The following is a 12459-nucleotide window of genomic DNA, read 5'->3' on the forward strand; positions in this document are numbered from 1 at the left end:
CTGTATTGTGGTGTAATGATCCTTTTAGCACCCTTTCTATTTCGACTCTGATGAAGTCAAGGATTAGACTAAGGAGGCGTGACGTAAAGGAATATCAACCTCATGTGTCCAGTAAACATGCAGCTGTGGCTAGCAGCTGGTTAGCTTAGCCTAGTTTGTCTTAGCATGGACTGGAAAAAGAGAGAAATAGCTAGCTTAGCTCTGACATCTAAAATTTTGTAAGGCTGGATATAAGTTCCTGTAATTTTACGGGAGGTGTCTAATGTAGTGGGTATGGCTGAAGAGAGAAAAGAAACAAGACATGATTCTGGACGATTAGCAAAGGAGAAGTAGCTGTTGCTTTGACAAAGAGAATAAATCTCGGCTCGGTTGAGCTAGCAAACACACATGCACGCTACAATATGTCTACTTGCGTCTCTATACTTCACTAAATCACAATGTATCGTTTGTTTAACCCGTAGACCTTATTCACACGGCGGCCATTTTCCTCTCACAGTGTACTCAGGGTGGGAAACTTGAATGCTGGGATAATTGTTATCATTTAACAGCTTACCAATTTATCAGCAACTGAAAAGATGGTGGATAATGAAAATCTGGAGGCACATTCAGCTGTTGACTAATGGATGCTAATCTGTTATCAAACCTATTTGTTGTTTTATCTTGAAATGTGGTCCGATGTCCCTCCAGATTAACCATTGTCTTAACAGTTGCTAATCAATCAGGAAGCAGTAAAATTATAAAAATGAGTCAGATTGCGTACATTTATATATGATTCGCACCCTAGAACACAGCAGTACGACGATTGAGCTTCAGAGAAAGGCAGAGGGAAATGGCCGGCATGTGAATATGGTCTATGGTCTTGCCATCACTGTTGCCGAACGTTGCTAGTTGCTAAGAAATCAGCTAGTTGAAACACCTGTGTCAAACCACTCTTAGTTTCTACAATTACTGTTTGTGTAGGTAAAAGATGGATTTGTTCAACTTTGGGTAGAGCTGTTTGAAAAGACTTTTTCCCGTCTTTATGAGAAGCTAAGCTGTTCCATCATGAAAGCATTTTGAATCTTTTCTAACTCTGCAGCAAGACAGTGAATAATTGGATTTTCTAAAAATGTCAGATGTCTCTAATTAAGTCTTGCCAGAACATAACTTCAGATAAATGACCATCTGAGTGATAGAATTAAAGTTAATGGTCAAATCTGAGATTATTTTTGTTCTTATTAAATTTATTTGAATCTCCACTTTAAAGCTGACGCAGACAATTTTAGAGAAAGAAAGTCGGCTATTGAGTCTCAGTCCCAGGTCGTCAAATACTGACGACCCTCAGCTACAAATAGAAAAAAATGCGTAGCTGAGAAAGAAGACGGGTGCATTCACTTTTTAATAATATTCCTAATGAAAATGTATAATTTTATTTTGAATGAAAACTACTTTTATTCCAAGATCAAGTTCTTCTTTTGTGCATGTGTCTCTTTTAACCATTTCTAAACGAGTTTTCACCTCTCTGTTCAAAGTGATATCTTATAACTTGTGTGTTGACGGTTCATTATTAAAGGTTAAACATGTCGTTTTTCCCTCCTCTTCACATTCACTGGTAAAGCAGCACCTGTTCTCCACCAGAAACACATTCCAGCCCTGATTCAATAAAAGGCCAGACAGCAGTCCTTTTATAATCTGGGTAAAACACATAAATCACATGCTTTTCTCCTCATCTCCTCTTTGTACTGACTTCTCTTTCCTATCTCAGTGAAGCAGATCCCTACGAGTCCCACTGGAGACAACATAAATCAAATCATGGATTCTTTACACTCGCGTCTCAGTCGTGGAGAAAGAAGTCAAACTTCTTCTTTTTTTTTCTCTCTGCATTATAGGGAGAGCTATCATCATGAGATTATAAAAGATGCACATCTGACAAATTCTCCGCTCTGCTGCTAAAACATTAAAGAGGATCACTGCATATAGAGTAAGTGGGCTGGTTTTACAGCGCTTCTCAGGTGCTCAGGTAGAGAGTTACGGCTGCTGAACCAACGCTGACTGTAAAAACTTCACTTTGCTAACACTAAAATGCTGCCGTAGCACAGTGCTGTCACCATGACAGTGATATTACACTTGAAAATATTGCCCTGTGGAAGCAGAAGTAGGGTGGCCTCTACTAATTTTCAGAGAGCTGCTCATCCACAGTCCTCACCCTCAACTTCATCCGAGTACCACACCCTCTCCCTCACAACGCTGCCATTACAATGTCGTCAAACTGTGTTGATGCTATAATAACCATTTGTTAACAGACTTAATTAAAAGATAACGCTTGTTATTTTCTGCAATTTTATTGCAGTCAACAAATCTCATGAAAAAAACAAAACCAACAATGAATCGATCTTACTGACAAGCATTGTCTGTGAAGCTAAAGCCTGTTAAAGCGTATGTCTTTATGCTCCAAAAGAATCTATTAAAAACACATCAACAAGCCACACCAACAAGTAGTTTATTTGGAGTCAATCCCAAATACACCATCCCACTGCTGTAAATACTCATCACGGCACAATTTGTGTTAATCTGCAGTTGAAATTGGTGCCTCATTAATGCACAGTTCACTCTTGTTTGTATATTTGCTGAACACCACTGTGCCGAGCTCTTTTATGAAATATCTGAAGCTATATATTTGTGACCAAGGCTGCAGCTACCACTGAGGACACCGAGGTATTTTTGACATATGGCTAAAATTACTTAGAAATATCGAGTGTTTTTGAACAAAAAAGGTGAGCATCATCTCTTTCTAAATGTAGAAACATGAACAAAGTATTTCTTTGTAAAGTATTTTTCTTTCTTTCTCAACACAACACAACACAACTTATTTGAACTATACATATTTTAGTACATATTTTATTTTTCGAGCACAAAGGCTCTTTGAGGTTTTGATAGTTCCATCTGCAATACAAATATAGTATTTCCACAGGGTCTACATTGATAATTCTGCTTATTGTGATGTTATTTTTGCATTCGCATTATCTTCAAATGCTCAATATTCTCAAATCTACAAAATACACCTTTATCAAAACCATAAAATACAACACTCAAAGTTAGGCCTATCATTTCTCTCAATCGCTCTGACAAAAGCTCTGTGGCTATGTATCTTTTCAACAATTATATTTATACAACTTCGTTGCATCTGTGGAGAATATTAGTATTTTTTTTCTCTCAAAGAAATTTAAAGAAGTTTAAATCAAATTAAATTTTTACTCAGTCCCACTGAACCCGCCTACTGTAGCTGGGCTGAGACGTATGACCTCAGTTGTTTCTAAAATCGTGTCTGCGGCCCCATTTTTTAGGTGTAGGTAAATCAGAAGGTGTTGAGTGATGGACCGATACAAAGTTGATTTTAGCATTTTCAATCAAAAGAAAATCCCCCAGCTTCATCCTTTCAGCAAACAACACTGCTCATATTATCAGTTTGCTACCTTGGCAGACACAACGGACTGGACCTTGGCTCTTCCCTATTGGCTCTGACCTGCACGATCGCCACAAGTGACAACATTAACTCCCCCACCAAAGGGGCTGCTGGTCAAAAGTCAACATTTTCTGCAGGTGCGACACATGACTGTCCTGGTGTGACTTGGTGCTGATCTTCAACAACTGTTTCCACTTAAGTAAATTAAATACAAGGGCACTCGGAGGCCTTCAGCATGGACTTAATACTCTTAAGAACTGCACACAGCAAAATGTAATGAACCATCTGACTAATAACACACGAGGCAAGCTGCAGCTGGGCTGCTTCTGAAGACTGAACCACTGTGAAATCATTGCTGATTTTGCCAAGACCGGGGTGGTGAAAACAAGAAACCAGATTATTATACAAAATGAGGTTTAAAAATGCACATGCAGTCCTAAAAGTCTGATTGTGTCATGTTAACACATCTTAAAATCCTCCTTATATCTTAAATGTCATCCAAGTGTTTCCCAGTTTACTTTCCATTTTTTTAAAAAACAGGGCAATTACGAAATGTCCACAGCTTGTCTTTCAGTTGGCAAACAACAAAATTGTGCATTGCAGCCACCACCTTTGGGGGTCAAATCAATAGACAATTTCGACAAACAAGTCTAGACACTTGCAACGTGTTCTCAGCAGGGTTAAATGTGCATTTTGTCAGCTGCAGCTCTCTGTGATCACATTTGTGTTGTGTTTCCCTTTGACACACCTTTATGTCTTTGTTGTAACACAACTGCAGATCTCTACAATAGGGAACACGAGTGATACCTGAGCGGCTGCATTGAAATCCTTAGCAAAATCACTGCTTTATACTCAAGTAGTTTTGCCAACAAAGACACAGAATGCGAACACCTCTTTTTGCGATCAGCTATAGGGGAATACAAAAATGAAAGACCACAAAGAGATCTGGAGGCTTCTTCAAGTTGCCTTGAGACGAATGTACCACATTTTGTGTGTGAGTCTGACTGCCATACGTCTGTGTTTTTAAAAGAGCTCTGTTTTTCTTGCCCTTACAATAATTGGAGACCGTGTAATATCAAATTACATTTTCAAAAAGCTTGGTTTTCAAGCATGTAAAGCAGCGGTTTGGTGCAGATAAAAGGCTAAACAGGACACAAAAAGATGCCTTGAGTGTAACGCATAAAAAAGTCAGGTCAAAAATATTGTTATAGCCCAATATCACAAATGGGGCTTTACATAAAGTGAACCAATTATCAGATTTTCCTCTATCTTTCATAAATCTGCATCACTATCGGAGCTCACATTTTTTCTCCCAGCTCCTAAGAATTTGCACATTCCATCTCTCTTTAAGAGCATCCCAGAGACTGTCTTGTGATGTTTGAATGTTTTTCCTGCTCAATCGCTCCCAAAGATGTTCGTTGGGGTTGCGGTCTTGTGACTGCTGACGGGAAGCGGGTGAGCACTTGTTGACACTCTTTGGGCTTTAAATAGGGCCTGTAGAGCGCTACGATGCTTGATTAGGCTTTTGTCGAGGCTGTAAAGAAATACTCTGCAACACTTTTTGAAGTCAGGGCTGGACTGCATACCTCTCCTTGGTGGGAGTGGAGATGATACTCCACTATGCTAAACATTCTTCTCCCACTCTAGGTCATAAAGGCTGTTGCACTAGTCATTAACCAAGGTTTTGGTCCATCTGGTCTGTTTTGTTATGTTTTTATAAAATGCTGCTCATCCATTAAATCCATCTTTTGACTGCACTAAGAGGAGCAGCGAGTTCTTTAGTCAGCTACTTTGCATCACTTTGTTTCTTGGATGCAGATGCCGTTCTGCAGCTCGTAAAGGTTTGTAAAAGTCACTCGAGAGTGCAATGTTAAGCCCTCTTAAAAATGTAGAATGTGGCACTGAGATGATTTTTGGCACTCAGGAGAACAACTTGGCTCCAGTGTAATTTGCAAACTTATAGTCTTCAATTTTCTTCCTCGCTTTTCCTCCTCATCTCCCTCCTGATTTCATTCTATTCTCCTCTTTGCATCAATTAGATTTGATTAGATAACTTAATTAATCCTGAGAGTTTGGTCATGAAAGTCAGACAAGTCCCAGCAGACAACACGAAAGACGTACAGTAACACACAAAAGAACACGTATTCCAAGAGGAGAGTGGAGAAATAGATAATTTTCACAGCTGTGAACGCTCACTATAAAGGGAAAACGAAATCAATCAATGATAATCAAGACCACAATGACTGGTAAAATGAAATAAACTTGAATCAGTCAGTCAGACACAGCAACAAGAGAGCAGAAAAAGTTCAGAAAGTGTAAAAGCTTGATGTGGAAGGTGGTAACTTCCTCCTCAGACATGACATAAAAATATTAACAACAGGCTCACACACTGTGTGCGACCACTAAAGTGATAAAACCCCTTTTCATGGTTCCCTAAATTTAAAATACCCTCAAAGAAATGTGTGATCAATGAAGTTGAAAGAAAACAGTCATTTATTTCGGGATTTATAAGAGAAAACTGACAAAGCTGCTGGTATGTGTTTAATTGTGCATCAGTGATCCACACTGGAAGCCATTTGTGCATTGAAGTTGACTCACAAACTTGAAAGCAACCGCCATGGCCTCCATTCATGTAGACATAATGACCTGCCTTGTACTTGATAATTACCCTCCTTCAGGCCGAGCCCAAAATTAATCTGCAGTTAACGCCTGCGTATCCGATCGTCATGGACTCTAAAACAATAAAAACAATACAGGAGAATCTTCTGTGTCATTCCCACATGACTCCAGGATTGATCATGTTTGCTGTGGCCTCATGAAGGCTTCTAGGACGGTCATACTCAGCTAACCTCGCTCTCTGTTTTCTTACATAGCACACAGTGAGGAGTCAGACAAAGTCAACAGCAAGCTGCTCAGCGCTGGTTCCAGCAGAGGTCAAGTAAACAAGGTTATTAGATACATTATGGTCCAACACGGTGGTATTGTGTTTGTGTCTATAGGAGGCTGTATCTGAACTACATTAATCTCTTTAGGAAGCATTTTTCTCCGTGACCCGGGTGCAGCATGGATTCCTGTGCTCGGTGATTCAGTGCATGTATGTATACAAGCTGTATATACATACACAGCTCCTGTATCCTCTAAATGAAACAGAACACAGCTGAGAAGATGGTCAGTGTGAGTGTTTAGTGTCGCGGAGTGAAGTTTAAGAGAGGTGTGCAAAAAAAAAAAATGAAGCAGATAAAAACAGCCTGATATTTTATTTACAAATTGAATTATCTGAGTGGCAAAAATTGAATTTCCAAAAGGAATTCAGATCAGCAACCGGACCAGCTGCTGTTCTCATAGTCCTGACCCAGGACTGGTATACTAATCATCGTAGTCCTGCATAGTTATCTATCTTGATCTCCTCATATATTTCTATGTTTGTCATTGTGAGATATTTGCAGGTCTTTAAAGTAGTGAATTAATCAGGGTTTGTAAATGCAGCCTAACGAAGGCTATCAGTTATTCAGGAATGATACGAGCTATGAGAATGTTGAAAATACTAATTTAGTAAATAATGGGGAATATTCTTAGCGAGCTATGAGCTATTTAGTCAATCAAAATCATGTAATATCAAAGATGGTGTAGACGTTCTCCACCATCGTGTAGCAAACTACAAGTTTTTTACACACATCTTTCAAACCTGCATGAGGTGAGTGCTTGATAGTTAAAAGACACATTTGTGAAAGGGGATCACGCAAAAGCAAAACTTTGTTACTTTTAAAGCAATTCTGCAGAACAATAGTTGAAAGTGTCTTCCAAAGGGCGTCAAATACTGACACTTGCGGATTCCTAGCGCTCGATTTCTTTGTTTTTTTCAGTCAGATCTCCTGGGAGGGATGGTCCTGTTGTCATCACTTGACCTGAGTCGCTCAACCAGTTCCTCAGCACGCTCCATCCACTGATGAAGGCCGCAAGACATTACTGGAAGCTCCAGACACAACTCTGTTGACACTGAGAGGAGATTTTTTTGTCAAACAATAAATTTTATTAGGTTTCTATTAACTTCAATATTTTTCTTTCTTTCTTTTTTTTTTTTTTTTTTACCAATTTGAAGCGATTCTCTTATGAGCATCCAGCTCAAACCTTATAAGTTCGCCTTAAAACGATTTCTTATTATTCTATTTAAACTTCAGCTTTATCAACTCAATTATTGTCACCGTGCAATTGAAGCTGTTTCCTGAAGGATTACATGAAACATAGGTGTACGATTGGCCCATCAACCTATCACAGTTACTTTGAAATGATCCTCCTGAGGACATCTGGGCTTTAAACTCGATCTCATCTTTTAAATCACTTTTAAAAACCCACTTCAAAAAAAAAAAAAAAATCATTGCTATATGAAGTTCTGGTTTACTGTCTTTTTGTTTGTATAAAGTTTGGATGGCTTTAGCTTGTGTTTTATTCCACTCTGTTTTTATTGTTAAGCACAGTAACAATAAAAGATGCTATGTAAATAAAGTTTTTTTTTTATTATTGCTATTATCTTTCAAGGCCACAAATAAATACATTACCTCATCGCTATGCATCCTGGATAAAGGATACATTTGTTCTATAAATATGACAAACAGTAAATTAGCTAAAACTTTTTTTAACCACCCCAAAAATGACCTCAAATGTCCTCATCATGACAATTCTTAAAAGGTTTAAAAAAATAAAATGTGTACTCATCAGTTGTACATACTAACTGGAGAATGGACTCCTTACATTTAAACCTTCCCATGCAAATCTTTCTGTAAGTTATCCATCAATCTGTCCTCTGACTAAAGTCATCCACAAACAAAAATAGCAGCTGACAGCTGACTAATATCACACATCTACCTCCATAAAAACACACTGGCACCAGTACTGAAAATGATTTGTCTCATATCCTGAAGGTGCTGGAAGGATCCTCCTCAATTTGTCATACTGCATCAAAGGCTCACTAGAATATCTGCACCTGCTTCAAACACATTATCTAACATGCACTTATTGATGCCACCGAATCTAGTTACTTTCTCTGATTAAGTGATTCTCAATCTCGGCGAGCAGTGCCGGGCCTTCCAGTCATCGAGCAGCCCTGTGTGGGATGGTAATGTGGGGTGAAATAACTGAGATTGAATATTGATCAGGTGTCTGTGTACGGCCCTGAGGCACCTCAATATAATCACTTCCACACTTGTTCTGTCTCCTTCTGAGTGCCGCTGATGGAGTGATGACAGAGGATGCAACCACCCAGTGTGAGGTGTGATTTGTCATAAGTCAATAGATACAAACACACGTACACACAGAAATCTGTTATGAGAGTGAGATTAGGTTGCATTCAAGTGCTGATCGAGATGCATCATAACTCCATTATTTTGACCATTTATTTTAAGGAAGGTGTGAGGTGTAGATTAAATCGTAGGGGAAATGCTTGAGTGTACTGAAATTTAAATGAGTTAGACTCAGTTCCATCCACTGAATCCAGCCTTTTTTTTTTTCTTTTTTTTTTATTGCAGCACAAGTTTAATTGAACTGTGTCAGCAGTGTGAAAAAAAAGTGGTGCTCAGGCTGAAAAAGAGAGTGTCTGAGAGGCATATTGATTAGTCGCTCCTGGAGGAAAGGATCGTCCTCATCACACTTCCTTGCAACACCTCCCACAAGGCATCCGTCTTAATGTGATATGACAACCCTCAGCCATATCAAAACTAAATCTGGACATCGATTGAGACATTCAATTTCAGCGCTGCAAAACACTTTTACGCTTTCATACGCACAGCCAGACGCTGCGGTGTTTGTCTTGCTGAGAGTGACTCCTGCTGAGGCCTTACACAGCGAGCGCTGTGAGCCTTTACTGCCAGTAAATACAAGTTTCTTAAAGTTTCTTGCTGTGGTCTGACCACTGCACAAAGTCAGATATAGATTTAAAGCAAAGCTGACCTCAACCTCTGTCTGCACTGAGAAGTCTTAGCAACCGATTAGCATTTTCATCTCTAAACTTAATAATGTTGGCTTTATACATCAAGTAAATCTGCATGAAAACCCTCAAGTAGTCGCGGTTGCCAGAGCACATAGTGTTTGCATCGTGAATTTGGTTTAAGCTATTGGCTCAGTGCTCAGGAGGCAATAAAAGGCCAGAAGACGAGAGTTTTGGCAGCAAAAACCTGTAGACCAGTTTAATAGGTGCAGACGCACAAATCTGCTCTGAGGTTTAAAGAATAAATACGGCCAGCAGTAATGACACGGCCAAGGCTGGGGCGCTCATGTGGAGTACAGTCCATCATTACGTATACAGATTGTTAACCGCACATCATTCAAACAGTCTTGGCAGGCTGGCGGTAGGTGTGTAGGTTCAGCTGGGTGGGATGTACGCTGCTGTTCATTTAGGGGTCGGTATGTGCCTTACTCATGACGCTCCAGAACAGCCACTAATTTGACAGCACGGTGACATCATTTACTTGAATGATGAGTCAGACTTTAATTCTCTCTATAATTTGCAAATAAGTAGAGACTTCATTTACATACTTTACAACTCCATACTTATTTTTCGTCTCCTGGATGAGTGTTGGTGTACATATGTGTTTGTGCAAATGTCTTTGTGCGGCGCTACACGTGCTTCTTCATCCCCCTCTACCATCCTGACAACTACAAAGGTCCCTTTCAACAAGGTTGTCACCATGTTCGGGCGTCCTTCCCACACACACACAAAAAAAGAGTGACTCATTTTATGTTGCCCTCAGCTACAGCGACTGTCAGTCCATGACTTCACTAAAACCAAACTCAAAAGGAGTGTGATTTAATTTCCTTGTAGTAACGTATATTAGGACGGGAGGTAAACAAGTCTGCGGCACTGAAGAAGGTGAGGAAGAAGTCGGAGGTATTGAAGAACCTGTTTCTCGCTAATGTGATTAAGAAGGACTTGTTGGCAACTGCATATGTTATGTAAGCTTGCCCTGATGATATAGAGAGGAATGATGTGATTATGAGCATACGGCTGTGTAGATAGGATTCCATATTTCATGCTAAATAAAGCTTAAACTCTTTGGTACATGAAGTGTGCAAAGAACTCTCATTGCACATCACTTTTAGCCGTTTTCAGGGCGCCATTAGCTGATCCCTTCATGGTGAAGCTTGACATGATTAATTTCCCGGAAAGGCGGCCATTAATTCGTTAATTAACAAAATTCAAGGCCTTTCTAAATGCTTTACTTCGACCCTTCAATTCTTCAGTGTTTCTGAGGAGAAATAAGACTTTCTAGGAACTGAGAGGGAACATCTTAATCTGTGAGTTTAAGCCCTACAGAGCCCCACAGTAGGAGGTCTGAATAAAGGGTTACAGTTTGTCTTTGTACAACTTCCTCAAGCTTTGAGATCAGATGCAGACACACAGATCTAAATGCTGCGCCTCACACACAAGCACACACAACGTTATTTTACTTTTATGGATGCACCAATCTGACTGTTTCTCTCTGGATTGCAATTATGACACCTTTAATAAAGTAATAAACAAAGCAATTTTATATACGAGAGAGATTGCCGCAGGACTAAAAATTGAGTTGGTGACCTGCGCTGATTGAATGAATTACAGACACAAAGAAAGATCTAGCGAAACTGATGAAGAAACCATTAAATATTGATTGGGTCTAGCTGATACCCAACCTGCTTATTTAAGATGGTATCTTCAGCTACTTTTAAAAGAATAATGTGACTTTTTTGAACTTACACAGAGTTAGTTGAGAAGAGTTGTAAGTGAGAAGATTGCCAAGATGACAAAATATGAAGATAGATCCAGTACAAGGCTAGTTTAGCTTAGCATAAGGACTGGAGATGGGGAAACAGCTAGCCTGGCACTGTTCAAAGTTAAGAGGTAGCTAAACAACATTAAGCGTTGTTAGCGGGTTAGCAGCTCTGTGAGGCTTCGGCACAGCAGTCCTTTAAGCTGAATGCTAACGTCAGCATGCTAGCATGTTTACAATGACAGTCGTAGTAAGCTGATGATCAGGCTTGCAGGTATAATGTTTACTATGTTCACTGTTTTGTTTTAACGTGCTAGCATGCTAAAATTTGCTGCTCAGCACAAAACACAAAGTACAAAATTACCAACTAACAATAGGAATATTGATAATTTTCCAAAGCAAAGTACTGGAAAAGAATCTGACCTGCTCATGGCACCGTGAGAAATGTCATGGTCAAGATTTCACAGCAATCCATCTGATAGTTTAGATATTTCAGACTTGATCAAAATGGTCAACTAACCAACAGACGTACAATGAAACTCCTGGGGCCATGCTGCTGATGTGAGTAAATGTATTTGCTTTATTTAGCTGTGGTTTAATGGGGAGTTATGTAAAACATACTGGAGCTATTTTGTGATCAGGCGCATCGACTTCCTGGAAAAGCAACCAGCAGACTCTCAGCAAGAAAGTGAATGAGTGTATTCCCCACAACCAGTTTACTCTGTAATTAATGCAACTGTAGTGAAACCAATTTTGACACACCAGTGTATCCCAAGTTTGAACCTACAACCCTGTTAACTGGTTTAAATTTAAAAATGTCGCCTCAAGTGACCTACCTCAGTAGCATGCACACACACACACACACACACACACACACACACACACACACACACACACACACAAACGCGCGCACATACATCCTGCTCTTCTAGTCGAACACCTAGAAGGCACTATAAATATATATAGCAGAGATAAATATTCCAGCTAAAAATGGGTGACATGCAATTAGCTCCTGTGTGATTCTGTCTTTAAAGCAGAGCCACCGCGGTGAGTTATGGTTGGCCTGAGAGACTCTCTCCTTCAACTTAACCCCGCAGCACGTTTCTGTGACTGAGGTGGCAGCAGATTAAGAGCACTGCTGTGAGTTTTGTGCTGCGGCAACAATCCTTCTTGCCATTAATTAAATTGGTCTCTGATTCAATCACTGTTTTTCTGTTAATTACAGAAACTCATTCGATTACACCATCAACCAATCAGGTCTGTCGGACCACAACAAAT

Source organism: Pagrus pagrus (genome assembly GCF_965226575.1).
Source record: "Pagrus pagrus genome assembly, chromosome: 5".
In the NCBI taxonomy this organism is placed as follows: domain Eukaryota; kingdom Metazoa; phylum Chordata; class Actinopteri; order Spariformes; family Sparidae; genus Pagrus; species Pagrus pagrus.